Source organism: Sturnira hondurensis, unplaced genomic scaffold (assembly GCF_014824575.4).
Source record: "Sturnira hondurensis isolate 20B ecotype Veracruz unplaced genomic scaffold, ASM1482457v3 Scaffold0015509, whole genome shotgun sequence".
Lineage (NCBI taxonomy): Eukaryota > Metazoa > Chordata > Mammalia > Chiroptera > Phyllostomidae > Sturnira > Sturnira hondurensis.
Genome location: NW_028088140.1, coordinates 5,674,601 through 5,700,553, shown reverse-complemented (window position 1 = coordinate 5,700,553; position 25,953 = coordinate 5,674,601). Strand labels below are relative to the sequence as shown.

Below are 25,953 nucleotides of genomic sequence, written 5' to 3'. Positions count from 1 at the left end.
AGCAGGGCAGTTCCCAACATTGTTTGAAAGGTTCATTCATATTATAGCATGTATCAGCACTTCATTCCTTTTTATGGTTGAATAATATGCCATTATATTGATATAATTTTTTATTTATCTTTTCCTCAATTAATAGACATTTGGATTCTTTCCAGTTTTCTGCTATTATACATAATGTTGCTATGAATATTTGTGGCTAAGTTTTATATAATATATGATTTCAATTATCTTGAATTATATATTGGGATATCCTGGGTAATAAACACATATAATAACTTGGTGTTTGATTTACTGAAGGATCACCAAGCTTTTTTCCTAGTGGCTGCACCATTTTACATTCCCACCGGCAGTATAGGAAGGCAGAAATTTTTTAGAGATTAGATAATCATGAGTAAAGGATATTTTCCCTTAAAGACTGCCCAAGGTCAAAAGAGAGAGGAAAAGTGTTTTGCTAGGAAGGAGATGTTTTATTGAGGGAATGAATAGCTCATGAGGTCCTGCAGACTAACTTTCAGACAACTCTCCTATGGTCTTGCTTAATTCACGTTTGGACCACATGTTTAGTCTTCCCACAAACAGCCTGGCTGTCTAGGGCATTTTTCCCAAGCAACATAAGCACCAATGAAACATTGTTTAATACATTTAGTCTTGTTTCCTGTTCTGTAAGGAGGAATGGGTCTTCTTTTGCTCTCTTACCTTTATTTCTGAAAGTAGCTTTTCAAAGAGCAGGAAGTTCAGCCTTGCCTTAAACAACCAAGCTGCCTGAATAAAGTACATGCATTATTTGAGTTTTTATCTTAAACTTTAGCCTCAGAAAAATGTTATATGTCTAAAAGACTTCTGGAAGTTAAAAAGACATTAGGGGGCAGTGGGCATGTGTGCTCACATCGTGTTTGTGTGTGCATAAGTGTGCACCACGGAATGAGGGGCACAGGCTGCCCATCAGTAATTATCAACTAATGAACATATGGGAAGGCTACCACCTACCCTGTCAGCTAAAACCTTCCACCACACTGGCAGATACTAAGTTTCTGGGCCTCCTTAAGAGAATGCAGCTTAGATTGTCAATAAAAAGGATTTCAAATCTATGGGGAAATCTACGTAATTTATGGATAGAGTACCAACAAGTGGAAGAAATGTATTTGCAAATGAAAGTGTGTTGGGAACTTCCCTGCCTAGTTTCAGGAATTGTAACTGTCCTCCATGGCTAAGCAAGTGACCTCTGGAATGTGAACCACAGGAGACAGAGCTTATCTCTAGCAGCAGATGCTGCCCCTGCTTAATCTACCTGCCCCCAAAGCATGGTTGATGTCCACGGCCCCTCTCTGAGGGCCAACCTAGGCCAGACATGATCACTTGGGAGGCCATCATGGAAGGACTCCATGGAAGGGGGCTGTGACAAAGAGGGAGTGATTTTAGACCCTCATCCCCTAAATATTGTGACATAGCCTGAGTCTCCATTTCCACCTGGGAGAAGCACTTCCTGGCTCTAATCCACTTAAGCCTAAAAACCTATCATGGGGAAGGCGATGCAGCCCTGTGCTGGAAAGTGTGGGTATCTGGGGTAAATCAGGCCTAAGAAAGAATATGTAAAAATCCTGTGAAACCTGCTTTGTTTAGAATGCTCTCATTCAAGTGATAAGGATCCAAGCAAGAAGTTTGTTCCTCAAAGTTTTATGGCTCCTTAGCTATCTGACTCTGACTGAGAATAAGCCCTGCAGTTCTTTGAATGCTATCTATTGTTTGATCCTTACCTGTATTCTTGTACAAAGGAACCCAATAAAAGCCCCTTGAACAGGGGGCTCTTGGCCCTTCCCCTTTGAGGGATTAGCCACCTTTCCTCCCCAAGCAGATCATATCATGTCTCAGTCATGTTTAAACTCATCCGTGGCGGAGGGGAGGGGACTTTGTGGGCAAAGTTGCCCCCACAAAATGATATGCTAAAGAAGCCAGAAACAAATGGATGGTTACTGTATTATTCTATTTTTTTTATGAAATGTCCAGAATAGGCAAATCCATGAAGACAGAAAATAGATTGGTGGTTGTCAGGGCCTGGTGGGAGAGCAGAAATGGAGAGTGATTGCTAATGGGCTTCAGCTTCCTTTCTGGAGTGATGAAAATATTCTGGAATTAGAGAGCAGTGATGGCTGCTCAAGTTAGGACAGATATGTCAAGCAAACAATTATAATTCAAAGTGAAATACCTACCATAGGAATGCACAAGAGATTCTGGATTGACAGGGCAACCTGTGGGAGAGGTGTGGGAGAAGACGGTGTCCTCTTAGCCTTAGCGACAGGAGCAGAGGGGCAGAACTAGGAATGATGGCGTGTTTGGGGTGGGTGGGGAAAGGGCCAGGGTTTCCTTGCCATCCTTAAGGCAAGTGATTGCTCAAATTTCTGCTTTATGTTTTAAAAAAAATATTACTAAAGGTTATATGTGCACTGGCAAAAGTTTTCAACAGTCCAAAGTGAACAGGTAGAGAGTGATCTGTCTGTTACTTTTTCTCCCAATTGTTCTGTCGACGTGGATCTATCAAGTAGTTTTTCCTTTTACTATGTCTTATGCATCTCCTTTGCTTTATTTTGGAGAACTAGAGCCATCATGGTCAAGACTAAGATCACAGAGAATTAGAATGAAATTTTAAAATTGAATTCTATAAATTGGTTGGTTTTTATATGCCTAATTCAATTCAGTTCCATTCAGTTCTGCTCAATTGGCTTCAGCCAACTTTATTATCTTTACATGGGGCAGGCATTTCATGCCAATTAATTGATTTTAGTGACTAACAATGTTTTTTTTCAGTTGCTGTTCATTCATTTCAACATTCATTCATTCACTAAATATGTCTTGAATCCCCCACCAATGTCAGGCTGTATTTGAAGACTTTAGGAGTATGTGATGAATAAGATAAACATTCTTGTGTCTGTCCACATGTAGTTCATTGGGGGTTACAAAAAGGTAGGAAAATACGTTAAGTTAATAAGAAAAGCAGGTGGTGATAAGTGCTATGATACAACTTTTAAAGGGGCAAGATGACAGAGAATGGCGATCAGGAGAGTGACTTCAGATCATCTAATCTTTGAAGATCTGATATTTAAATTGAGACCTGAAAAAAAAGAAGGAGCAGCCATACAAAGACCAGATGAGGGCACAGCTATGGCAAAGGACCTCCACTGGAAACCAGTCAGGCACGTTGAAACAAGAAGAACAAAGGCAAAGGTGGCGGGAGCTGGGAGGAGGGAACAGAAAGTGAGCAGGCTCACAGTAGTCAGTTAGGGCAGCTGGAACAGAGGACAACAACCTGAGTGGCTTAAACAACAAAAATGTATTTCCTCGTGGTTTTGGAGGCTAAAGTCCAGGATCAAGGTGTTAGCAGAGTTGATTTCCTTTTTTTAAAAATCTTCATCCAAGGACTTTTTTTTCATTGCTTTTGACAAAATTTTTAATTGTTGTTCAAGTACAATTTTCTGCCCTTNGTTGAAACAAGAAGAACAAAGGCAAAGGTGGCGGGAGCTGGGAGGAGGGAACAGAAAGTGAGCAGGCTCGCAGTAGTCAGTTAGGGCAGCTGGAACAGAGGACAACAACCTGAGTGGCTTAAACAACAAAAATGTATTTTCTCGTGGTTTTGGAGGCTAAAGTCCAGGATCAAGGTGTTAGCAGAGTTGATTTCCTTTTTTTAAAAATCTTCATCCAAGGACTTTTTTTTCATTGCTTTTGAAAAATTTTTTAATTGTTGTTCAAGTACAATTTTCTGCCCTTTACCTCCATCCCAGCCCACCTCCAGCCCTCCCCACATCATTGCTTTATATATAAAGAGAAAGAGGGAGAGAGAGAGACTGAGAGACAGACATTGATGTGAGAGAGAAACTTTGAATGGTTGCCTCCTGTCATGCCCAGATCAGGGATTGAACCTGCAACCTAGGTATGTGACTGGGAATCAAACCTGAAACCTTTGGTGTATAGGACAATGTTCCAACCAACTGGCCAGGGTAGCAGTGCTGATTTCTTTTCAGGCCTCTCTCATTGCCTTATAGACGGCCACCTTCTCCTCCTCCCCCTCCTCCTATCACATAGTTTTTTCTCTCTGTGTATGTCAGTGTTCTAATCTCTTTTCCTAAGGGCATCAGTCACATTGGATTAGAGCCCACTCATATCACCTCATTTACTTTCATTACTTCTCTAAATACCTGTCTCCAAATACAATCCAGGTACTGGGGATTAAGGCTTCAGCACGTGAATTTGGGAGGATGCAATTCATCCCATCACAGGGCTAGGACAAGGTCTGAGCAGGGGCCAGATAAGCAGGGGTTCTACAGATCTGATTAAATTTGGGAGTCAGAGTTTCCCTGGAGATTTCAAGAACTAACCGCACCCCAGGCTAGACCCAGAGGTGGTCTTCCCTACCAATACGTGGCCTGGATTAAACTATCTTGGTTCTGTACACTGCCTCTGTTTTTCAGCAGAGTTAGCACAAAAAGAAACCAAGACACTCAGGATAGCATTCCTCAACGCTCCAAACAAATTCTGAAAAGCATAAAGAGTCAACCATAAGTACACATTCCAAGTCATAAAAATCTCCTAAACACAGGGGTCAACTGCAAACAGCCACTGTTGACTTGCTGTGAGTACATTGGTTATCACGATAGCTTGTGTGCCACGGGATTGCTGTAAAGAGAGATTTCTGTGCAGTGGTGATTGTCTGTAATCGTCAGTGGATTTTGTTTTTTTGTCTGGGTCAAGATCTTTCACCATAAACAAAGAGGAAGTTTTGGCTTGAGACATATCTACTTTACTTTGTTAATAAGCAAAACTAAAGCTGGAAAAAAGAATTTTGTTTTGTAGACACAAGCTTGCTGTTCAGTTAGTGCAAAACATAACTCGCAAAATGCTAAGGGGACAGGGTCTCCATGGGGCTATTGTTTAAGTGGTTTTGGAGGAGTAGGAACAGCAGCTCCGTTTATGGTGCAAATGTAGGGAGAGTTGCAACCAAATCCCAGACATTACCTTAAACAACTGAGTGCCACTTACCAGTGAATTACATTTGGCAACCAAACTCTTTCAAGTTTAAAGGGAGAAAAATCTTTTTTCTCTCCATTTATTTCATAAGAGCATCAGCAATAACACTGGGGCCATAAATAATTCACGAAAGACATGGTGCCCCATCCCATGGCTTAATGTTGTTTTACCCGTTAAAGTTCTCAGTGAATCCCTTCTCTTCGGCATTTTTTGAAGCTATTCCCTTCTCTGGTTTGGTCCTCTGGTTAATGTGCTGAGGCAGGCTTTGGGCAGCCAGATGGAGCATAATCTAAATTTAGGGTTTCCATTAGCTCTTGTGTTTAAATGTGCTACCTACCATTTCCTACTTTCAACATAAATATTCTATGAGAGTGGATTGTCATTTATGTCATTGCTCATGATAACATCATTATGAATGTCTTGTTTTTTATGAACATCTTTTTAAAATTTATTTCAAATTATAGTTGACACACTATTACATTAGTTTCTTCATGGAAATAAAAAAAAATCATGCCACCCCCTTTTCATTGGTTGTGTATTGACAAATGGGAGGTTGTTAATAACAGTACTAGCTTTCAGACTGGTGAGCCTCGGTCTTGGTTTGTTTCTCTATGTCCCTTCCAGGCTGGTTTGGACACTGTTTAGTACTTTATTTTCAGTTGGTGGAAGTTCAGCAGCCCAACTCACTTTGAGGTTGGGAGAATGAGAACCAGAACCAGTTCATCTCAGGCAAAAAGTCTCATTCTGCCAGAGTGATTTTTTTCAATAGTAAGAAATTACCGTGTCCTCCCAAATGCACAGCTGCTACCAAGTGCCAAAGTGCTGCAGAGAGCTTAACACTGAACTTGGCTAAAATTGATTGGGTGTTAATGAAAGTTTGGGGGGTAGGAGAATTCAAGAGGTAAGTACTCTGTTTTTTATCACCACTTCCCAAAAGTATGTAGTAGAGGCTCTGATGACTATAAAAATGACAATCACTGCCTGCTTGTGCTAGGCAGGATATAAAGCAGTTTTTCCACATTTCTGCATCAAAGCACAGAAACTCCCCTGGGTGTCCTCCAGCCAGACCACCCTGGACTCCCAGCAGACTGGCATTGCCATCAGGATCCTGGGAGTGAGGCCTTGGGTCTTGGGATTCGAATGAACAGCATGTGGACAACCTTCTGGAATCAGATTCTTTAAGAAAAAAAGGAAAATTTGGGGTTACAATTACTCAAAGTGTCTTTTGGACCTTGGGAAGGACACGAGTAACCTACAAATGGCCTTATGTGCAGGAGAGGGTAGAAATCAGACTCGTGCCTGTTTGCAATTGTAGCAGCTTTTTGGGCTCAGAAGGAATGTCTGCCATATAGTTTGCCACATGAAGGAAAAGATCAAGGTTCAGTGGCTGGAAAAGTTGGGCCATGCCAGTTGCAGTCTCTGAAGTGAGCTACCAGGTGCTTCTGGATCGGCACCGATCAGACACGGATGTTTGGTGTTTGCTCTTTTAAATGTAATAATGCCAACAATAAAAATAAAGTTACAAAAATGAAATTAAAAAATGTCAGCTGAGACAAGCTTCTAGCCACCGTGTCACCTGACTGCTGGCTGGAGGGTAGGACAAAGGGAGATCTGGAGTCACGTAAAGACTCTCAGTCCAGCCCCTGTTTTGATGAAACGTTGGTCCTTTCTTCTCACAGCCAACTGCTGCCACTGCCGACCTCCCCCTGCTTCTCTCACTGCTTTGCTCTGCTGTCCTCCTGGGCCTCTCTTCCTAAACTTTCACCTAAATGTTGCCATCCCCTGGGTTGGCCTATGCCTCTTACCTGTTCTCACTTTACCTACACTCCCTGGACAATCTCACCCATTCCTATAGCTTCGGTTACCCTCTCCATTGCTGGTGGCTCTAAAATAAAATCCAAAAAAACTAGTAATAAAAAATAAAATGAAACCCTCATCTCTAGTCCAGACCCCCTCATTCTCCGGTTCTGTAGACACTTCCAACACCCGGCGTGTGATCAGAATTCATGGTGCTCCAGGCCTGAGGCTGTGCCTTCTCCTGAGTTCCTGTCTTTCTAATACTGACTGTGACTGATGGCACTCATGATGGTCAGGGCTCTGTTCCAGCCATTTGACATGCGTTACCTCATTTCACCTTTTTGAGAGCCTGGTACAGAAGGTACAGTCATTATCCTCATTTCACACATCTGAGGCACAGAAGGATTTGGTACTGTGCTCCAGGTTCAACACCTCGTCAGCAGGAGAGCTAGGCTTTGATCGCAGACTGTGTAAATGGAAGCCCACACTTCTGAGCTCTCTGCGGCGCTGCTTGCTGTTATACATTGACCCAAGTCAGAAACTGGGGCACATTTTTGATGTTTCCTTGCTTGCCTTCCATATCCAATCCAATGCCCGTCCCACAGCATTTACCTCCCATATAGCTTTGTATTTCTCACTGTCACCACCCTCATCTAAACTATTGCCTCATGCCTGGACACCTGCAATGGATTCCTAACAGCTTTCTGTCTTTCTTTTCTTCTTCCCACCAGATATACATCTTATATTACAAAGAAGACAGGCAAAAAGTACAAACTCCCATCTGTAAGATCAACAAGTTCTGGGATGTAAAGTACAGCATGGTGACTATAGTTAGCAATGCTGTATTGTATATTTGAAAGTTTCTAAAAGTGTAGATCTTAAAGGTTGTTATCATGAGAAAAAATTGTGACTGTGTGTGCTCATGGATGTTAAGTAACTGTATTATGTGATCATTTTGCAATATATGCATATATCAAGCCATTATGTCATACCCCTAAAACTAATACATTGTATATCAGCTATGCCTCAGGGAAAGTATACCAATGATCAAAAAGATCAGATTCACATTTTAAGGGTAAGCAAGTCATCAGAAATGATAGTGACTGAAAAGTAGTGTTTGCTAAAATGAAAAGTACCAGACATGAGGCAGTCCTGATGTTTTAATGTTGGCTTGCTATACACCTTTCTATCTACTACATTTATTGTGTTTCTGCTTTCAATTTGGGAAATATAGGCACAGTATACAGTCAGGATCAAGGAAAGGCAATAAGTGGAACACATGTAAGTTGAACACAAAGATATCCATAATGGTCAGTGCTGAGAAAAAAAAATGTTGAAAATCTACTTGATTTTGGTAATGCTTGTAAATGAGTTTGTATTTTATTAGTACATATGTAAAAATAAAACTGATCTGTAATTTATTATATTTTATTAATCACAATTATTTTATATGCATTTGAAAAATTGTATGCGCACACCGAGAAAGCAGGGCCTTCACTGGGTCTCAGGCAATGCCGGTGAGCATCTGGACAGGGACCCTCTTGCCCTCTGCAGGGCCCTGGGGCTGAGCCTGGCAGGCAGAAGCCTTGCATTCTGCCTTTCCTGGGTTTTTAAGGCATCTTTAGTTAGGTGCTAGTGCCCCCAGCCTGCTGTTGCACTAGAGCATTGACCTTTTGTGAAAAATGGGAAATTGGCTCAAGCTCAACTTTTATTGGTAAACTTTCTAGACAGGGATCATTGACTTTAACAATGTATAAATTATGTACACATTTGTACTGAGATTTTAATATTTGATATTTGTCTTTATACAATATTTTATCAATTGCATGTGAGTTAGCAATTATACATCCCATTGAAGAATAGATCTAAGAAGGTGGTGATCTCATTTTATAAGATGGAAACTACAGGGACGTGAACAGCTTGATAGAGGTCACACCTCAAGTTAGAGGCTGACCTGAGATAAGAACTTATTTCTTAAAATGAATTCTGTTGCTTTTCTCTTTATCTTATGTTGGTTAAGGGCTTTTCTTAAAAAGGTTTTTTTAAGTAAGTGAGTTCCCAGAGACCCCCCCAGCACTCGTCCCCTTCCCCTGGGGTCGTGAAATCCTTCTCCCATCTCTACACAACAAAACATTGCGATCACTCACTGCAGACAGCAGCTTTTCTGCTACACGGGTTAGCTCTTTCAGGGACACAGACCAGCATGTCTAATCTGCAGGATTTTTGTAGTTGTTTAGAGGAAGTTATTGAAACTCGCTCAGCAAAGCAGTATTTCTGTGAATAAGGATGCCTCAGGAAAGGCCTGTGCCTGAACCCCGATATTAAACAGCATTCAGTGAAAGGCCCCCTTGCCTGCGTGGCCTCCCCTGCAGACACTTCCCAGGCCCCAGGGCAAGCTGGCAGGGTTCCATTTTGTTATCTCTGTGTCGATTTTCCCCTCAACCCCAGAACCCAGGTTAATTCTAGATTACAATACAGCCCACTTTATGGGGGGTTGCTGAAGAATTTTTGACAGAGATGCAACTTGTTTTGTGAAGTGAAAACCAAAGTAGTTCACAGTTGGCTAAGAGTAAAAAAAAATAAGAAAAATAAAAAAAATATAAGAAACAAAATGAAACACAAGCACTCTTTCTTTCATATGGGGCAGTGGTGGGTGTGGGAGGGCGGTGGGAGGGGGTGGGAAGTGTAAAGAAGGCAGCTGAGTTTATTTTTAACTCCAATTTAAAGGCATACCCTTGTGTTCTTTCCTTTTAAAAATAGACATTTAGCCTCTTGAAGCAGTTTTGACTCTGTTCTGCCTGTGGGGTGATAGCCCTTTGTGGCTGGCAACTCTCACTGGATCTTTGCCCATTCCAGGCTCACTGGCCGAGCCGTCAGAAGGATGGAAAACCCCCAGCATGTTTCTTTGCGGGGCTCCTGATCAGCATATGCACGCCGCTCCTGTGTGCAGGAGGCTTGTAAACTCCCGCTGCTTACCTGGACCTTGAGCTTGACCGCATTTTTCAAGACTTGATGGTTAGGGAAAATGTCTAATATTAAAAATAGTTTGGGTTAGTAAAACAGTGGATATAGTCTTTTTAAAAGTCTGCTGCAGTAATTTATTTGTTGAGTTTATGAGTTTATGAGCCCCGGCTGGGTAGCTCAGTTGGTTAGAGTGTCATCGTGATACACCCAGGGCGTGGCTGCATCTCCAATCAGGGCACGTCCAGGAAGCAACCAATGAATGCGTAGATAGGAGGGGCAACAAATTGATATCTCTTCCTTCTCCTGTCTCTCTAAAGTCAAAAAAATAAAAAAATATATTATTAACTTTATGAATTTCAGAACACATACATATACACACTTACACCCATAAAATTTGATATGGATTAGTAGATATGATAACAGCTAGTCTCTAATACTTATTGAGGGCTTACTTTGTGCCAGGTACTGTTTGATATGCATTTCATGCTTTGAACAATGCTCTCAATAGTATCATCACATTTTACAGATGAAGAAACCTGGGCTCAGGATTATTAAGTAACTTGTGAAAATTACAGCCAGTAAATAGTTTTGTGGGGAGAGGATTCAGACTAAGGTAGTTGGGCAGTTCGAGTCCACTGCTAGCCTGCATAGTGAGTCTGTAAGTAGGAGAGGAGTCCATGCCTTAAGACACTCTGCTTCCCTCTGTTGAAACATTGTCAGATATATTGATTTTTGTTAGAACAAGACATTTTATTGCCACATGCCAGACAGTTGTCATAATAAAAATACAAATTCACAATGTTGATGACGTGAAGGTTGCCCCTGTGATGTGATACCCTGCTCGGTGCATGACCCACGCACAGGTGCACCGCAGCCCTCGGTGCACACACACACACACGTGTGTGTGCTCCTGCAGGCAGGGCAGTTCATGAAGAAAAAGAACAGATCACTGTAGTTTAGAAGAAGAGGGTCTAGTTTTTCAGAGCTAGCCAGACCAATCTGATGTTAGTGGAAGCTCTTCCAAGTGCCTCAGTTTAGAATTAGTGCAAATCATGTAAGACACTCACAAACTTGTGTTTGTACACAGAACACAAATACCCTACTGCCCCTTTCCCTTTCTTCTTACCTGGGGAATAAACATTGAATTCACATTGGAACAGGGTGGTCTTTGTATCAGTGTGTATATGACTATGTTCAGCGTTCAGGGAAAAAGAAATAGAATAGTACACGAATCTGCAGAGATTAAAAGTTTACTATGAAAAATTTCACAATATACTGAAGTAGATCAAAAAGCCCAATGAAGCCCACTCACCACCCTAACACCCAGGTGCACCAAGGATCAGTGAACAGCCAACCTTTCTCCATCTGTTTCTATTTACTTCTCCCTTTTTTTGAAGCAAATTCCAGGCATCATATCGTTTTCCAAAAATAGTTTAGTGCATTTCTCCAAAAGGTGTAAACTATTTTAGAAAAATAACCACAATACCATTATTAACCTACACAGAAATAGCAGTAAGTCCTTTGTGTCATTATACATTCAGTGTTCAAAATTTCAGCTGTTCCAAATGTCCAAATTTTTTTTTGTTTTTGTGTTGTTTTCACCTTGTGTGTGTTTGAAATGGAAGTAGTTTAAGTTCAAATATCACATTGGTTGTGATATCTCTTAAGTCTCTTTGAATCTACAGGTTCTCTCTTCATTTCCTTTTTTGCACAGTCTGGAGCTGCGGATGGGCCGATATAACAGCCTTACAACGTAGTGCAACACGCTGCTCCGTAGCAGAATTCTTTCTGGGAGGAGTCCAGGCATCTGTATATTCTTGTAAGGTGCTCCGGGAAATTTGAACCACAGCCAGACTTGGAAAGAACTGGAAAGGCTCAGTGTCTGGTCCTGGGTAATTTAATGTCTTATTTGAAGAAACAAAACTCTGAGCAACTTGCTTGAGTACCGTGGGGAGAGCATAGGTCCAGCACCCCTGACGGGTACATGACCCTGGGCTGCACGCTGAGCACAATTCAGGCTAGAATCCCGGGGTTGTTTAGGAGACTCCAGGAGAACAGCTTATCAGCCAGGCTGGAGAGGGAGCAATTATGGACCTGAATTAGTGACAAAGGGAGAAAGAGGACATCCCAGCTTGAGGGCAGTTGGTCTTAGGTGGGACCGGATGGGAACCAGCAACCAGTACACAAATTGCCACTTAACAGACAAAGTTCTGCTTGGCGGGCTTGAGTCATCTGTGCCTTGACTTAACTGGAGTGCAAATATCGGGTAAGACCAAATGTTCCGTGGATACTTGACTATTGTTAAATCTACATGTCTTCATGTGTACATGTAGATTGTGAGATGAAAACATTTGATTCATTTTTGAGTACTTTTTTTTTTTTAAGATTCTGTCTTGGCTTAAGAAATCATATGAGGGTTGGTAAGTTCACTGGACTCTGGGGTATAGCCTCCTGCAGAAGAATTGGCTGCACCAATGTCATTGCCAATAAAGGCAGCCTTGCCCTTGCTGTGGGAGAAAGAGGGCTGTGGTCTGCCCCACGCTGCTCTGTTTCTTAGTCATCAGCCTTGGCTTTTTTTCTCCTGTGCTTCTTGAAGGCTTGAGGTGGTTAAAAGATAATAACGAAAAATTACATTTCAGCACTTGCCCCAGGCCCCTGGTGCCCCTTTGCTGCATGTCAGCTGCCTGGAGCGGTGTTGGTACGGTGCGTGCTGTCCGTCTGGGGTCAAGGTTTGCTCTGCAATCTCACTGGCTAGCTGGGTGACCTTGGGTAGGTCACTTGATTCTCTGGGCATTGATATCTTTACCGGTAAGATAAAGATTGTGTCACCCGCTCTGTCTACCACATGCATATGTTATGAGGATCAAATCAAAAGAGTTAATGTAGGTTGAAGTCCTTCACTGAACTATAAATCATTACACAAGTGCCCCTGTTGCTTGACGCCTCCACCTGAATTCATTTACTCTTCACCCTATAGAAGAAATTACACAGATTTTAGAGTCAGATAAGGCCTCATTGTTTTCTAGCTGCATCACGTTGGGCAAGTTGTGCTGAGTTTTTATTTCCTCATAAAAAATGAGCATAACTTTATTGGGCAATTATTTAGTTATATCTTTATTTATCCACTTCAACCCAGTGTTGCTGAATATAACATATGTAAAGCACCTAACATAGATTTGGCACCCACCAAGCTCTCAATAAGTGGTAATAATTCTTTCTGCCCTATTCCTGGCAATTGGACAAAGGTGTGACCCAGCTGACATGGCTTCCTTTGTAAAGAGAGATCTCTGCCTCCAGACTGATGAGGACAGATTGTCTGCTAGATTCTCTGTCCACACTTATGAGGATGCTTGCTCATAGCCCAGATGTACTTTAAATTTTCTTCATAAGTGGTAGATTAGGGGATTATGTAATGGTTCTCTGCCCTTGTATTACTTGGTAATAAAGATTTCTCAACAGCATGTGTGAGAAAGGCCCAAATGTCTGGCTGACTGAAAAATTAATGTGAGTCAATAGTGTGATGGAATGAGCTGAACATGAATGTACTTTAGGAAGCACTCATGGAAGGGTCCAGTCCTACTCGATGAAGCCTACTGCGTAGGGAAACTATGCCTGGAGTAAAGGACTCAGTTTAGGATGCTGATGCCCTGGGATGACTCATTGTGAGGGGAGGGCTGTCGAAGAGCTTGGGATCCAGGGCTTTTGAGTAACTGTTAAAAAATAAAAACTGAGAGTACTTAAATTGCAGAAGGTATGTTTCAGGAGATATATGTTATTTTCTGTTTTTTGAGTGGACAGAAAATTAGAGGAAAAGGAACACTACCCCTTTGCATTTACACAAGATTATGTGTTTCTAAGATATATGCATGATCATGTACTTGCAACTCCGTGGTTCAACGAGGAGGAGTTAGGCACTGTGGATGAAGTTACAAGGAAGTACTTCTAGTGGTATCTCTGCTCCTACTTAACACTCTGGGCTATTGTAAGCATTGGTTATTATAACCCACTTAAAACTGGGCTTCCTTACATCAGTTTCAGTATGGCATTACATACAAAACATATTCAACACAATACTGAAATTAGAAATTAGAAAGCAATATACACTCCCAAATTAAAATGGGCAACAAGAGACAACCATGCACATCTTTATATCAATTAATTTGAAATATTCAAAATGGTCAATTTTCCAGAAAACTATAATCAGTTAAAACTGACTCAAGAAGAAATGAGTGACCTAAACCCTATGACCGTGAAAGACCTTAAATCTACCCAAATTATAATTAAGATATAGTTTCTTATAGGTGATTCTTACCAAATTTCCTAGGAACATATAGTCCCAATCATCTACAAACTATTCCAGAGAACGCATAGTATGAAAGAAAAAATACCCCCCAAACTCATTTAATTAGACTGGTGCAAACTTGATCCTAAAATAAGACAAAGGTAGTAGGGAAAATTGTAAATCAACCTTACTTCTAAATATAAATTCTATAAAGACTGGACTTCTGGCCGAGATGGAGGTGTAGGTAGACACACTGTGCCTTCTTGCACAACCAAAATAAGGACAACGATTTAAAAACAAAAAACAACCAGTACCAACAGAAAATTGAACTGTGTGAAAGTCCAACAACCAAGGAGTTAAAGAAGACACACTCATCCAGACCAGTAGGAGGGGTGGAGAGTGGCAACCTGGGCAGAGAGGGTTCTAGGTAAAGTGGTGGCTGGTGGACCCCAGGTGCAAAGCTGCAGTGGCAGACCCAGCGAGGGGGAAGACCCTTGCAGTGGGCAGACCCAGCGAGGCGGCAGATTATGGAGAGGTGCAGCATGCAAGGTGCTGGTAGACATTTGCACACAGATAAGCCAGGCAAAACTAAGGAGCAAGACAGACTGTAAAACTCAGGGTCCCACTGTGGGGAAATAAAGCATCAAAACACTGATTGAAAACACCTGTGGGGGTTGAGGTGCCGAGAGAGACTCCCAGCCTCAGAGGAAAGTTTGTTGGAGAGACTCACAGGGTCCTAGAATGTGCACAAACCCACCCACCTGGGAATCAGCACCAGAAGGGCCCAATTTGCTTGTTGCAAGCTGGGGAAGTGACTGAAATCTGCTAGAGAGCAGAGAAAGTGCCATTGTTCCCTCTGGGACCCCTTCCCCACATACAGGGTCACAACCCAGTGATTGGGTTGCCCTGCCCTGGTGATCATTTAAAGCTCTGCACCTCACTATGTAACAGGTGCGTCAAGACAAAAAAAAAAAAAAAAGAATAGATCAAAGCTCCAGAAAAAATACAACTAAGCAAGCGATGAAGAGATAGCCAACCTATCAGGTGCACAGTTCAAAACACTGGTAATCAGGATGCTCACAGAATTGGCTGAATTTGGTCACAAATTAGATTAAAAAATGAAGGCTATGCCAAGTGAAATAAAGAAAAATATACAGGAAACCAATAGTGATGGGAAGGAAACTGGGACTAAAATCAATGGAGTGGATGAGAAGGAAGAAAGAAACATCCAATCAGCAAAGAATGAAGAAATAAGAATTCAAAAAAATGAGGAGAAGCTTAGGAATCTCTAGGACATCTTTAAATGTTCCAACATCCATATTATAGGGGTACCACAAGGAGAAGAGGAAGAGCAACAAGTGGATAAGTTATTTGAACAAATAATGAAGGAGAACTTTCCTATTCTGGCAAAGGAGATAGACTTCCAGGAAGTCCAGGAAGCTCAGATGGTCTCAAAGAAGTTGGACCCAAGGAGGAACACACTAAGTCACATGATAATTACATTACCCAAGATTAAAGATAAGGAGAAAATCTTAAAAGCAGCAAGAGAAAAGGAGACAGTTACCTACAAAGGATTTCCATAAGAGTATCAGCTGATTTCTCAAAAGAAACCTTACAAGTAAGAAAGGGCTGAAAAAAAGTATTCAAAGTCATGAAAGGCAAGGGCCTACATCCAAGATTGCTCTATCCAGCAAAACTTTCATTTAGAATGAAAAGGCAGATAAAATGACCTTCTCAGATAAGGTCAAGTTCAAGGAGTTTGTAATCACCAAGCCCTTATTATATGAAATGTTAAAGAGACTTATCTAATAAAAAGAAGATAAAAAATATGAACAGTGAAAGAACAGAAAACTCACAGTTATTAATAGCCACACCTAAAACAAAAGCAAACTAAGTGGACAGCTAGATTAGGAGTGGAGCCACAGAAATAGAGATCACATGGAGGGTTAGCAACAGGGGAGTGGGAGGAGGAGGCGGGGGAGAAGGTACAGAGAATAAGTAGCATAGACGGTGGGGAGAAAATAGACAGGGGGAGGGCAAGAGTAGTGTGGAAAATGTAGAAGCTAAAGAACTTACGACACATGGACATGAACTAAAGGGAGGGAATGTGGGTGGGAGGGGGTGTGCAGGGTGGAGAGGAATGAAGGAGGGGAAATGGGACCACTGTAATAGCATAATCAATAAAATATATTAAAAATAAATATAAATTCTAATAAAATTAAGCAGTCAGTAACTTAAAAACAAAAAGCAATGATATATTATGACCCTGTGGTTTTATCTCAGGAAGCCATTACTTTAATGTTATAAAAATCTGTTAATATAATTTACCACATTGACAAATTTCAAGAGAAAAAGCTCATATTTATCTTTATAAAGGTAGGAAAATCATCTGCTAAAATGTAATACTCTTTCACACTAAAAAACCAAAAATACAATTAGGAGGTAATTTTCTCTATTTGGCACACATTGATTTTGTGACACCTTAAATTATTCTGATTGTTGGACCCTATTTGATGTAGTTAATGTAGGTGGTCAGTTTCAGGGTACAATCTGGGGATGAGAATCTTTACCCAAATTCTCCTCGGTAAAGGAAGAACATACCCTTTCTCTGCTACCCAAGCCTGACATTTAATTAATTAATTAATTAATGTGTTCATTTATTTATATAGCTTTACTGAAGTATAGTTAACCTACCAAGAACCACACAAATTCAATATATATGATTTGATGAATTTAGACAAATGCATTCATTTAGGATATCATCACCAAAATATATCCATCACCTCCAAATTTTCCTTGGGTCCCTTTTCCCTTCTATCCTTCTGTCCTTCATTCTTCCCTTCCTTCTTTCCTTTTGTGTGTGTGCATGTGTGTGAGATAACACAACATAAGATCATCTCTCATAGCAAATCTTTAAGTCTCAATACCATATTGTTAACTATAGACCCTATCTTGTACCGTATACCTCTAGAAGTTTTCATTTTGTATAACTATAATTTCATACCCATCGAATACCTCCAATTTCTCCCTCTCCCCATCCCCTGACAACTACCATTCTATGTTCTGGTTATATAAGTTTGACTATATAAGATACCTCATATAAGTGCAATTATGGAGGTATTTGTCCTGTTGTCTTTGGGTTATCCACTTAGCATATCTTCCAAGTCCATCCATGTTGTCACAAATGGTAGGATTTCCTTTTATTTAAACATTTAAAAAATTGATTCTATAGAGAGGAGAAGGGAGGGAGAAAAAAGGGAGAGAAACATCAATGTGAAAGAGGAAGATTGGAGGGTTGCCTCTTGCACACAACCTGACTGGGGACCAAACCTATAAACTAAGCATGTGCCCTGACCAGGAGTCAAACTCGCAAACTTTCTGTTTGCCCAACCAGCTGAGACACAACAGCCAGGGTTGGGACTTTCTTCTTTTTAAAGGCTGAATGATATTCCATTGTTATGTATATGCTACATTTTATTTATCCATTCTTCTGTCAATGAACATTTCTGTTATTCCGTATATTAGCTATTGTGAATAATGCTGTAGTGAACATGGGAGTACAGGTATCTCTTTGAGATCCTGATTTCAGTTCTTCTGAATATATACTGAAGAGTGAGATGACTGGATCACATAACAGTTATATTTAAAATTTTTTGAAGAAACTCTGTAGTGTTTGCCATAGCAATTGCACCATTTACACTTCCACCAGTGGTGCACAATGGTTCCAATTTCTCCACATCCTTGCCAGCACTTGTTACTTTTGTTTTTTTTGTTAATAGCCATCCTAACAGGTGTGAGGTGATACCTCATTATGGTTTTTAATTTGCATTTCCCTGATGATCAATTATGTTGAGCACCTTTTCATATGTTGGGTTACTGATGATCAGCACCTTTTCATGTTGGCCATTTGTATGTCTATTTCTGAGAAATGTCTATTGAAGTCTATGCCCATTTTTTAAATCAGGTTATTTACTTTTTTCCTATTGAGTTGCAGGGGAAATTATCTTAATTGAAAAAATATATCTATTAGAAACTTGTAGCAAACACATTTACTGGTGAAACTTCAGAATTATTCCCTTTGATATCAGAAATAAGACAAGCTGCCAGCCGTCAACCATTTCCATCCCATCACTGTTTGAAGGCCCCAGTCAAAGTAGAAAGACAGAAAAAGAAAAAGCATGTGAATTGGAAAAGGAAGGAAGAACACAAAACTAACTACTTACAGAAATATGATTGCCTTTACAGGATCTAAGAAAATACAAACAAATTATTGGGATTAATATAAGAGATTAGAATGTTACTAAATACAGGAGTAGTATAAAAATAAATTGCATTCCCATACAACATCAATAAATAATATCTTCAAAAAATTTTTGGTTGATTTGAGAGAGGGAGAGAGGTAAAGATAGATAGATAGATAGATAGAGAGAGAGAGATAGAGAGAGAGAGAGAGAGAGAAATCACTTTGTTGTTCCACTTAGTTGTGCATTTATTAGTTGCTTTTTGTATGTGCCCTGATGGGGGATGGAACCTGCAACCTTGGCATATTGGGATGATGCTCTCAACTGAGCTACCTGGCCAGGGCAAGAAATAATTTTTAAAAGACTCAATATTAGAAAGTGGTTTAAACATTAAAAAAATAATAAAAGGCTCAATATTATAAAAATACCATTTCTCCCCAAATTAATTAATAAATTCAAAACAATCCCAAACAGAATCCCAATAGATTTTTTTTTTTATAGGGAAGCCAATTGATTTCTTTCAATACTTGACAAGTTGATTCAAAAATCATCTGAAAGAACAAAGGAGAAGGAAATTTGAAGAAAACCAGGGAAGGAGAGCTCATGCTACCGTATCCCGTGTGTTAGTCAGGGTTCACTCAAAAGAGCAGAGATGCAGTGAGGGCTATGGCCTAAAGGGTTATTCTAGGCCTTATATAACCATGAGAGCAGCTAGGAAATGAAGGTCTGGAAGGAAAAGCTGGAGGATCAGAGAGGAATCTTTATCCAGCCCTCCAGAAGCACTGGCATGGGTGGACAAGTCAGAGTTGACAGGGAAATCGAAGAAACCAAGCACTCATTCAGCTATCCAGGTTGCAGTGCAGAGGGGCCCTGTGGAGAGGTCCATGTGAAGCAAGCCACCTCAGTGTAGCCACTTGCTCACTGGATCTTAGCCAAGTGTCTGGTGGTAGACCTGGGGCTACAGGACCAGCAGTTGTGGAGAAGAGCTGGCTACAAAGCAGAGGAAAGCAAGAGCAAGTTCAAATACTTCAGTACTTCTATGTTTGCTTGTCAGTCCAACTAATTTTGAAGACCTTCACAGAGTAACAGTCTTCCTTCCCTTCTACGATCCAAAGTGTCACACAAATTCTTCTCTTGGCCTGCTCGAACCCGGAACCATACCGGGAAGGGAATTCTTAGCTCAACCAAGGTGGCAGTGGAATGGTCCAACACTTCAAGGTTCATATTAATGCTATTGGAATTAAGACAGTCAAGTATTTAGTTCAGGGAAAAAAAAGAGAGAGAAGAGTAATGGAATAGAACAAAGGGGCTAAAACGGGACCTACACATTTATAGAGATAATGTGACGAAAAGTGTCATTGTAAATTCAGTTCATACCATGATATTTGGTTTCCCACAAGGAAAAGTGGTTAAAGGAAAAAAAATCATTTCCTCACAGTGGTCACAAAGTTAAATTCTGGGTGGATTAAATCTTAAAATCCTAAATGTGAAAAACAGACTTTAAAAACTTTTAAGAAATAAAATATTTGAGAGTATTTTTATGACTGCAGTAAGGAAGCAAGGAAGATTTTCTAAACAAGGGGGAAAAAAGAATGCAAAGGATGTTTCATTTGACTAGATTCTGAACAAAATGTCGTGGCAAAAGATGTTAAAAAATAAAATGGTAAGCCATTAGCTAAAAGAAGATCTTTATAACATTTAACTACAAATGATTTTTACTCAGTATATTTAAAGAGTGTCTTCCAATCAATATGAAAAGTTCCAGGCTAAAGGAAAAAATAAGAAATTCGCAGAAGACAAGAATTGAATGGCAAGGTCAACATTTTGAAACAGGGCTAATACTTTGCACTAACTGTACATTGTTCCAGCTGCTTCCCATGTGTTAATCCTCTTAATCCTCGCAAGAACAGCATGAGGCTGGCTCACCACCTTTCTCTTCCAGAGAGGGAAGGTAGGGCTCAAGCTCATCCAACTAGTGGACAGTAAAGCCAGGACTTGAGCACCAAGTTTTGTTAAAGAATCTGGGTTCTTAACCACTATCTAGTTTATAACTTGTTAAAAAAGTAAACATCTGGCAATGTTTACTGTTGGCAAGGGTGGGGTGACATGGAAACGATTGTTGTAGGAGTGTAAATAGATACAACCACTCTGCTGGAGAACAGTTTGCCTTTACAAGTAACGTGGAAGATGCACGTCACCCTACAGCCCAACCCCGCAGTTCCACATCTGGGTCCACGGCCTGAAGTCTCACGTACAGAAACAAAGAAAATGCACAAGACTGCTCATTGCAGCATTGCTTATAATGGGGCAAAAATATAGTGTGGAATATTGGCACGATAGAATATGGAATATTAATACGAATCAATCTAGGTAAACCTCCACAACACAATGTTGATGGAAAATAAAACAGGTTGCAAAAGGATGTATGTGCAGTATGTGCAGTATGATGCCTTTCATACAATAAAGTTTAAAGTGTGCAAATCACTCCATGAAAACCACAAACCATGGAAAAAGAAACTTAAAATTCAGGAAAATGGTTGCCATTGTGAAAAGGAATGACAGAACGGAATGGGGGAGGATTGTGCAGTGAGTGTCAATTGTACCCGTAATAACGTATTTCTCATAAAAATAGGGCAAATATGGCAACGTATTAAGACATGACAGAACTGAATGGTCTGTATATTTCATTCTTTTCTGTATCTTTAGATTTCAACAACCTGATCCACATGTGTTTCTTTCTTATTTTTTAGATCTTTACCCAAGGATATGTTTATTGATTTTAGAGAGAAAAGAAGGGAGCAGGGGGGAGAGAGAGAGAGATCGGTTGGCTTCCATATGCTATGTGACTGGGGATTGAACCCACAACATTTTTGACATGTGAATGACACTCCAATCCAGCCATGTGAGCCACCTGGCCAGGACACCAGAGGTGTTTCTCACTTAACCTTTCACTCTACTCGTCTTCCATGCTGCTACCCCAAGGAGCATCCTAACACTCGTTGACCAAGCCATGCTTCCTCACTCCACACTTTTCTCACTTTTTCCTACACTCAGGAATGCCCTTCTTCCCCTAATAAAACAAAACAACTCCAGTAGAAACCCTTATTCTCTCTCATGGTTTAAAATATTTCATTTAGAAAAATATCTGAAAGTATACTTATGTTCATAGCAATATTATTCACAATATCCAAAAAGTAGAAAAACCCGTGTCCATCTACAGATGAGTGGATAAAGAAAGGGTTATATTCATATAATAGAATATTACTCAGCCCTGAAAAGGAAAGAAATTCTGACCCATGCCACAACATAAATGAACCTTGAAGACATTATGCTAAGTGAAATAAATTAGTCACAAAAAGTTACATACATTTTATGATTCCATTTACATGAGGTAATCAAATTCCTAGAGATAGAAATTGAATGGTGGTTGCCAGGGGCTGGGAGTTAGTGTTTCACGGGGACAGAGATTCAGCTCTTTAGATGAAGAGTTCTTGAGATGGATGGTAGTGTTACTTACACAATAATGTAAATGTACTTAATAACACTGAACACTAAAAGTGATTAAAATGGTGTTATGTATATTTTATCACTACAAAATTCAAAAGAAAAATACCTAAAATGCAATGTGTAATATTTTTAAAGTTATTATTAGAAGTCTCTCAAAGAGGACATCTCCCACCACCTCATGTCTCCCACCTCTTGTTGCTCACTCTCACAACTCCCCAGGTAGACTCCTTCCAGCTCTCCTTCTGGCCTTGTTGTGAGTCGTCACCAGAACTGACTCAGCTGTTCTCTGCAGGAAGGGCTGAGCCTTCAGGCCTTGTCAGAGAAGTGTGATGTGACTCCACTTTATGGTTTCTCAAATCTGAACTTTCTTGTTATCCTAAAATCACTTTAAAAACCTTTAGGGTGACCTATTTCAATGCCAATATGTATTTCTCTGTTTGCTTATATATGCAGAGAAAAATGGCCAAAACTGTTAAGGGAGGTTGCCAGGGGAAGGGGCTTCACTGGGTTGGTTACAGGGGCTGAAGGAGGGGGGAGAAAGTCGCTTTCAATTCCCATCCTTTCTTTTTGAATCTTTTACAGTAAGTACATATCATTTTTACAATAAAAATAAACACTTGCAATGAAACACTGTGTTCTAACTGGTGTAATAAGCTCTTAGTATTTGATCCTGAGATGCTCTCTCCCGGAGACAGCTGTAGGATTGACATGCTGCTAAGGATTACTTCCGTTTCTAGGAGAAATCAATATAAAGAGATGCAGTTTCAAATCCAGGAGAGTGGCAAGGGCAGGACGTGGCTACAAATTCTTTTCCTAATTTGAAAAGAACATTTGTGAGGGAATCAGCGTGTGGATGTAGAGATGAATTATGGGGCTGTCATTCTTGTCCTGCAGCTGCTTCCGACTCTGAGTGTAGTTTAGGGGAGAGCCAGAGGAATGAGCCTTATCTCTTTAATTAGCCCCAGGAGCCAGGTAAGGTAAATATTTGTGGTTGAAACAGCGTGAATCCATGGAAGCCGGGATTTTAGCCTAGAATCATTGTGTTGCCAAGATGCCATGAGACCCAGGAAGCTAGAGCTATGTTCTGCCTCTGAGTGCTTCTGATTTTAAGAGAAGTGAGAAGAGTAACAGAGCAGTGGTATTGAGTGTGAGAAGAGGGTGGGGGAGTGGACGAGGGTGTATCTGCCATCTTGTGCTGAGTCACAAATTTTACCCATTTTTATTTTATCTCGATATTAATTTCTTCTCTTAAAAATGTCAGTGCTCCACATACAGACATATTTAACTTACTGTATTTATTAACTCATTCTCTGGTTTTTGATGGTATTAGACACAAATCAGATAATGCATTGCCCTGCTTAAAACTTTTCAATATTTTTCCATTTCTCTTAGGATAAAACCCTGTGTCCTATAGCCCACATATAGGCTGACTGTGCATTTTATCATCCACATTGGATGGCGCTAACTATTGATGGTGGGGGAACAGTTGTACTGAGGTCTCTCCTAGGGAAACCAAGCTATAACCATGAGCCTCTGTGGATCTAGCTCCTGGCCTCACCTCTTACTGTCCTTTGTACACTTACTTGGTGGCAGGTGTGCTGGCCTGGCCTCCCTTGTGTTGTTTCAAGACATCATCACAGAGCCTTTGCTGTCCCCTGGGTCACATTTATATCTGTCTTATTTATCTTTGGGCCTCAGATGTCAGGTCTTCAGAGATGGCTTCCCTGAGTACCCAGGCTAGAGAGGCCTTCCTCATTACTCTGTATTTCATCTTGTTACCGAACAGAGGTCCAAGACGGGGGAGGGGCAATACTTGGCCCACTGAAGGATGCCAAAAACTGCTACAGAAAACAGAGGCCCATCCCAAGGATGGTATACTAATATCTACTGGGCTCTTCTGTCTGCCGCCATTGGAAAAACATCTCTCAATGCCAGAGATTTGTGGAAAGGAAACGAATTGTTTATTTAATGCTATTCAGGCCTAATGCCTTCCTTAAAATATTAAAGCCTTTAAGGTAAACACCTACACACACACACAGCACTCCCTTCTCCCACTGTCCCAACTCCAGGTACCGGAAATCAGGAAAAGAGCACATGTCTGTTTTTCAGGTCGCTGGCACTGTGAGCTGTGTTGCCTGTCCAGGCAGGATCTCCAATTAATCCAAAGTCATGCGGCACCTTCCACTGGCAAGAGTTCTTCGTACCAAGTTCCAGTCAAAGTCTCTCCTGCTTTCCAGGCCACTCGGCCAAAGGGAGCGCCCCAAAGCTGGGGGGCTGAGGGGCCTCTTCTGCCAAAGCTGCAGGGGTCCACACTCCACCAAAAGCGCATGTCTTTCTTCTTCACCTGGCCGCAGGGATCTCCATTCTGGCAAAGCTGTGTGGTCTTCCCTTTCACCTGGGAAAGAGGGGGTCTGCACTCTGCCAAAACTGCATGGCTCTCCCTCTCTCACCTGGGCAAGAGGAGGTCTTAACTCTGTTGAAACTGCGTGGCTCTCTCTTTCATGACTGCAAGAGGGGGTCCTAACTCTGCTGAAGCTGCATGGCTGAACTTCCTCTAATGGCTGCCGCGTCTGGGTTTAAATCCCCGCTCCCATCTTCCTTTGCAGCCCCATTTCCAACTCCTCCCACAATCAGTTACACCTGCCAGTCTTTCTGTTTTATTACAAGTTTACTGGGCTGCCATTGTTAGTCTGGGCAGGTGTGGCCCCATGGCGTGGAGCCAATCAACGCCAAGCTCTCACGCAGGCGCTGTAACTTGGGGGACCTGCCCCCTAGTTACCTCTTGGGTGGAAGTCTCTTCTACCTCCCTGGCTCAGAGCAGGGCCACAGCTACTTAACATATCTATGAAACCAGTTAAAGGTTATAAATATGTTAAATGACCATTCCAGAGGTTAGCTGGGAAACTGTTGCTATGCAAAACAGCTCTCAATGGCCCTGCTCCATTTGTCCCTTCCCCCTGGGGGGAGTGGGGAGGACATCTTAATACTTCCTAGACACCCTGAGCTATGGATCCCATTTCAAATTCTTTTCTGGGGCCCCCTCTTGGCTGCGACCTGTTACAATCTCTGCTCATGTGCATTATCATACCTGTTACAGTCTCTAAGGATCTTGTTGATTGTTTGTTTCTTGTCTCTGTCAGCTACCAGAATGAGGTCAGGAACTTGTCTGTCCTGTTCACTGGCCTGGCACATGGTAGAGGCGCCGTAAGCACATGGCAATGAATGAATGATCAGGTCTTTAAGTTATACTGAATGACCCAGAGAAGCACACTTCCTTGATTCTCATCGTATGAATGAAGTTCATCTTCAGTAGCAGAGAATGAGCCGAATCAGAAAAAAGCAGAAGGAAGAGAGGGAAAGAGCAAGGGAGCACTGGGGCAGGGAGATTAACATTCGATGAGTCCCTGCTTACAGGCCTTATGGGTGTGCAATTCATCCTTTACTTCTTCCTTAATGGGGAGAACCATTCAAAGGTATTGTGAATACAACCTCTCTTCCTCTTTGATTAATCTTAAATTACTTAGAAGTGAAATTGAGTTTTTATTTTTGCAACCAAAGATTTCTGGTAAGACACAATTAACGCATTTTTTTGAGAATACGTATTTTCATTTTTTAAAAGGAAAACATTGTGGCAGAATATGCTGATTTGCTCCATTACCCAATTTTTACCTTTGCCCTTGCTAAGTTAGAAGAGGACGTATTATAACAGTTTCTTATTGCTGTTGTATGACTTAAGGCCATACAAGGTGACAGTAACACTGTCACTGTTATTTTTATGGTAATTTTTAAGGTAATTTTTATGGTGTTTTTAAGGTAATTTTTTAAAACAACAGTTTTATAGTTTTCTATACTTGAATAAAACCTAATTTTATTAAATACTTTTATGTTGAATTTCCCTGCAAAGAAAGTTGTGGAAAGAAATTTGAGCCCTTTATACTCTTGTTCCCCACTGGGACAATAATCAATTACATCATCCTCTTAACATCTCACACAAAAAGTCCATTAGGCAGTCCTTAGTGCTCTGTATTACTTCCCAGAACAGCAGTCATCAATGATGCTCAAAGGAACACAAATATAGGTCAATGATAAGAATTCTTTTATAATATGCAGTCGTGAGGGTGTGTGTAGTCATAGTGAAGATCAAGC

At 40.9% G+C, this 25,953-nt stretch overlaps 1 long non-coding RNA gene across 1 annotated transcript; it reads right to left on the bottom strand.

Moving 5' to 3' along the window:
- Positions 1–818: 818 nt before the first annotated feature.
- Positions 819–24,869, bottom strand: LOC119000014 (uncharacterized). Its single transcript, XR_005069220.1, has 3 exons — positions 24,795–24,869; positions 7,996–8,003; positions 819–829 (listed from the first exon to the last, which is right to left on the bottom strand). It is a non-coding gene; the product is annotated as an uncharacterized LOC119000014 (long non-coding RNA).
- Between the last annotated feature and the right edge of the window lie 1,084 nt (positions 24,870–25,953).